The sequence below is a fragment of the Hibiscus syriacus genome, unplaced genomic scaffold (genome assembly GCF_006381635.1).
Source record: "Hibiscus syriacus cultivar Baekdansim isolate YM2019G1 unplaced genomic scaffold, ASM638163v2 tig00111244_pilon, whole genome shotgun sequence".
NCBI classification, from domain to species: domain Eukaryota; kingdom Viridiplantae; phylum Streptophyta; class Magnoliopsida; order Malvales; family Malvaceae; genus Hibiscus; species Hibiscus syriacus.
Genome location: NW_024063033.1, coordinates 228,633 through 234,632, shown reverse-complemented (window position 1 = coordinate 234,632; position 6,000 = coordinate 228,633).

The following is a 6,000-nucleotide window of genomic DNA, read 5'->3' as shown; positions in this document are numbered from 1 at the left end:
ATAGCAAAATAAGGCACTCAATAAAAAATATAAAAATGCATACATATTTACAGGACTAAAATAAATAGAAAATAAAGTGCAATAATTAAATGGCTAAAATTAAAATTCAAAAAAATAAAAGACAAAAATAAAGAACAAAAAATTAAAGCAATAAAATTAGAGGAGTGAAATTAAATAAATAAAAAGTGAAGGGCAGAAAATTAAATGAGCATAAAATTTAAATAAAAAATAAAAGAGCAATAAAAACAAAATGTTAGTGTTAATTTTTAATGTTAACCCAGACTGTAATTAATGCGAGTCGTACCCCGGGGTAGGTCGTCGCAAGGTCGTACTATGGTTCGAACATAAAATAAATAAATAACAAGGTAGCAGTTAGTGGTTATATGTTAATAGAGTCCAACCATAATAATGTGGATCACATCTCGGATCGGATCACCACAAGGTCAATAAAGTTTAATATTCGTATTTTAAACAACAAATACTAAAATGAAATAAAAATAAAAAACATAGCCAAAATCATAAATAAAAACTGACTAAAATGCATAAAATAAATTAACAGTAGCTAAATCACAAATAAACAATGACTAAAATGCATAAAATAAAATAACATTAGCTAAATAAAAAATAAGCAGTGACCAGAATTCATAAATTGAAAGTATCACATCAAATTCATAAATAAATAAAGATAACATAACTAAATAGTGACTTAAATGTAATAACATAAAATTCAGTGATCAATTTCAAATAAATTGCAAAATAAAACAACAACTAAATTAAAATAAAATAAAAGAAGAGTATCAAAATCAAAGAATATGAAAATAGTGTAGTGACTAAAATGCAAAAACTCGGCAAATTTAGAGAACCTATATGGTGATTTTACCCTAAAACTAGTGACCAAGACATAAAAACACGGTAAGGTTAAGGGATTATAACATGATTAACCCTAAAATTTTAATATAAACCTAATTATATTAACCTAATAAAACCTAAACTAACCTATTTTCATTCTCATACTCTCTTCTCCCTCTCACCATACGGTCAGTCACCATGGAGAACCCAAGAGCCCGCCCCTGACCGTTGAAGACCAAAGACCTCCAACGACGGCCACCACACCCAACAGTGGCCTCGTCTCACTCTGATCCTTCCCAACTTCGACCGAATGCGACCTAAGGTAAAAAGAAAACGACCAAAGCCCCTTATCTCTTTTCTTTGCTTGACCGAAGGCTCCCAACCCACAAACCACGTGAATCAATCACCCATGCCTTTCGACCACCACCAGCAGTGGTCGGGCCCTAGATCTAAATCACATAGACCCAAAAAAAACCCATACGAAAACCTAAAGCCCCGATTTGGGGCCAAACCTCTAAAACCGAGAGCCTAGCCCCTTCCGACTTCTAAACTCCTTATTCTCTAGTGACTCAATCTCTACGAGGAGCCCGACGAGGCATGTAAACACTCTTTTTTTTTATCTATTTTACCTTCAAACTTTCATGCACACTAAAAAAGAACCAAAGAAGAAGAAAGCCCCTAAGATACCTTTAAAAAACATTTTATTCTTATGTTTTTCTTGATATATTCGAATGCCCTCTTTTTGTTGTATTGATTTCAAAAAAAAAGGGGAATGAGAGTTTACAATCTGCTCTTTTTTTCCCAGATAGAAGAGAAAATCGGGGAAAGAAAAACCCTATTTACATCTTTATTTAGGGTTTTATATAACTTGTTCTTTTTGGTTACAAAATAATAATAAAAATAAAAATCATGTTTTTTGTTGATTTTCCTTGTCTTGTATGGTTACTGGTGAGGATTTGGTGAAGATGTATGGGCACAGTGCAGAGGTGGCAAGGATGGGTACTACAATTAAGTTGGTGTAGAAGGGATGGTGTTGTTGTGTTGGTCAAAGGTAGATGGTAGGGTATGGTGAACTTGTTTGACTTTTTCTTTTTTTTTCTTTTTGTATTATAATAATAATAATATATGTATTTTGGGTAAAAATTGGTGATTACAGCTAGTGTTCATGAAACTTAGAAGGTAAAATAGAGAGAGAGATAGAGAGAGAGAGAAAAAGAGGGTTATTGTTTACATACCTCGTCCGAGTTTGGTTGCCAGAGAATAAGGAGTTTAGAAGTTTAGAGGGGCTAGGCTCTCGGTTTTAGAGGTTTGGCCCCAAATCGAGCTTTTAGGTTTTTGTATGGGGTTCTTTTCGAGTTTATGTCATTTAGATCTAGGGCCTGACCACCGTTGGTGGTGGTCGAAAGGCATAGGTGGTCGATTCATGGTGGTTTGTGGGTTGGGAGCCTTCAGTTGAGCAAAGAGAAAAGAAAAGGGGCTTTGGTCATTTTCCTTTTACCTTAGGTCACCTTCCCGATCGGAGTTGGTAAGGATCGGAGTGTGACGAGGCCACCGTTGGGTGTTGTGGTCATCGTTGGAGGTCTTTGGTCCTTAACGGTCGACGACAGGCTCTTGGGTTCTCCATTGTGACCGGCCGTATGTTGAGAGGGAAAAGATAGTATAAGAATAAAAATATGTTAGTTTAGGTTTTATTAGGTTAATATAATTAGGTCTATGTTAAAATTTTAGGGTTAATCATGCTATAGTCCTATAACCTTCACCCTGTTTTTATGTCTTGGTTATTAGTTTTAGGGTCAAATCACCATATAGATCCCTAAACTTTGTCGAGTTTTTTCATTTTAGTAATTACGCTCTTTCCATTTTCTTTAATTTATGTACTCTGTTTTTATTTTATTTTAATTTAGTTATTATCTTATTTTGCCATTTATTTGAAAATGACCATTGAATTTTATGTTATTACATTTTAGTCACTAATTAGTTATGTTATCTTTATTTATTTATGAATTTGATGTGATACTTTCAATTTATGCATTTTGGTCACTGTTTATTTCTGATTTAGCTATTGTTCTTTTATTTTATACATTTTAGTCACTGTTTATTTCTGATTTAGCTATTATTCTTCTATTTTATTAATTTTAGTCACTATTTATTTTTGATTTGGCTACTATTTTTTTTATTTCATTTAGTCTTTGTTGTTTAAAATACAAATATGAAGCTTTATCAACCTTGTGGTGATACGATCCAAGATACGACCCACATTATTATGGTCCGGACTCTATTAACATCTCACCACTAATCGCTAACTTGTTATTTATTTATTTTATGTTTGAATCATAATATGACCTTGCGACGACCCGCCCCGGGGTATGACTCACATTATTTACGGTTTGGGTTAAACATTAAAAATTAACAATAACATTTTTATTTTATTGCTCTTTTATTTTTTGTTATTTAAATTTTATGCACATTTAATTATCTACCCTGTACTTTTTATTTATTTAATTTCAATCCTCTAATTTCATTGCTTTAATTTTTTGTTCTTTATTTTTGTCCTTTATTTTTTAGAACTTTAATTTTAGCTATTTGATTATCACACTTTATTTTATGTTTATTTTAGTTCCGTAAATGTGTACGCATGTTTCATATTTTTATTGAGTGCCTTATTTTGCTATCTTGCATTTTGGTCCTAATTTAGATTACCATATCTTTTAATTTATTCATATTGCTTAATTAATTAGGATTAATATTAGAGCCTCTATTTTAGGCTTAATTTCACATTTAGTCCTTAAATTAAGAGTATTCTTAATTTGGTCATCGCTTTTGCTCGAGGTTCCAATTTAATTCCTCAAATTTCATATTTGATTAAAATTAAATAGGTTATTAATTAGAGACTCCACTTTAGATTTTATTTTAATTTAGTCCCTTTAATTTAAGGAGTAATCTAAGTTGTTCCTCGCCTAAATGCTCAAGGGACCATATGAATTATTTGATTCAATAACTAGTTAACATTATTTTAAGTTAATATTAGAGCCTACATTTTTAGGTTTGTGCCCCTAGGTTCTTTAATTATCATAATTTGACACTTTTATATAAAGAAAGCCTTAATCTACCTTTAGTGTAATTAGGATTAATAATAAATTGTTTGATTGTATCATATTTCAAAACCTAAGGCAATTTTCACTTATTAGCGAGTCAATAATATATCTCCCGCAAGTATGCTAAGGGGGTGACTACTGATGATTTCTGAAATAGGTCGACATCCTTTCCAAGATTGCATCACGATTTCTAAAATCGTGGCAATGTTCAGTTATTGTGCACAACAATTGATCTCCCGTATTTATGCTAGGGGGTGAATGCTATTTTCTTTAATAAATGAATATCCTTTTCAACTTTGCATCTCTAATGATTTTTAAATTAGATAAAGTTCAAACTCAAAATTTTTATTCTAAATATAGGATAATTAACTATGTACCAATATTTGGGCACTGTGGGGGTGCTAATCCTTCCCTACATGTAACTGACTCTCAAACCTATTTTTTGGTTTTTACAAACCCTAAAACTTGGTATTTTGATAAAAAAATGTTTTATTAAAATCACCGGTTTTTATGGTGTCTAAATCTCACCTTAAAATGATTGGTGGTGACTCCTCATATTTAAAATCCTTTTCAAAGAAAAAACTCTTATATCAGTACTAATTTTCCCCCACCCAGGAGAAAAATGATGTTGACAGCTTGACGACTCCAATGGGGACGTATTTTGTTTTTTAAAACAATTTGAGAGTTAAGCCATGAGTTGATTACCGTACATTTGGAATTTAGAAATTTTGAGTTTGAATTTATTTAATTTATAATTCATTATTTAAAAAGAAAAAGATTTTTTCTTTGGTTAATGGTTACACTTATGTGAATTTATTTAGGATTGTTGTATATCATAGCTCTAAACCCGAGCTCAATCTCAATTTACCTAAGTAAGAGAAACGTCGTACCTCATGGGGAGCATTAGGCTCCCCCGTGTGGGTCTGAAAAATTATATATGGAGATCATTCTAAGTTGCATGTACAAATATCAGTTCAGAGGTACATTTTTACCAGTGTGATCCCCTAAGTAGAGCCCGATTTGCAAGTCTATAATGGGCCAGATTCGGAGTCAACCTTAGTAGGTTGTAAAGATGGCTTGGGAACCCTTTGCTATAACCCAACCTCATTTATAGAATTTAGTAGACCTACCCAGCTAGAGCCATGTGGTTAACATAAGAGAACTAAAACGCATACGGTTAGGACTCTTAATTTCTTTTGTATGCTTTATTTTTCAGTCTTAACTTGGAGTCATATTTAATTATTTGTGCTAAACTTGCATTTCTTTAAATAATCATTTTTAACTAACTTGATTCTTTTTTGTTATGTTTCTACTAACCTGATTTCCTGTAGTCTTCTTGTGCTTTGTTGTATTTTTGCATGAACGTGACATATCCTTCAAAGGTATTGATCCTTAAAATAACTGGTCTTTTAGAAGGTTTAAAAAATGCCCACAACAATGCCTTTCATTGGGTTAAATAGAATTTTGAAGATTCTCTACGTAGATCGAGTAGCATCAAGAGATAGTCTACCTACTAGAGAGACAAGCCAGACATCTACTTGCTGAGGTAACAAATTGGACTCAAGAAGATTCGACGCTGAAGCCAATAGTTGAAGGTTAGAAACCAGCTTGAAAATTTTCTGAAAGTAGGAGACGAAGTAGAAGCTTTAAAGATTTTCAATATGCCTAAATCTGATGAAAGATGATGTAATACACAAACGCTCACAGGATCTAGACAACTTGAAGATGGACCAAATTTTCATTTCCCCAGACATTGTTGGTTTCTCAAGAATTGTTCAAGGAACAATTACTTTTGGGATCAATTCCTTTGTTGCATTTACATTTTGCATTCCTATTTTTGCATCTTTGCATTAGCATCTATACATTGTACATTGCATGATATACATTGCATCTCAACATGCATTAATCACTGATCTTGGGAGTAACTCGCGAGAATCTCGTAATAGAAGTTTTTGAGGTAAATTGAAGTCACCATATTCGTACTTTGAAAAGGATTGAGAGTTATGGACGTGTTGTTAGCGTCGTCTGAAGTTTGAGTCACATCATTGAGATCTAT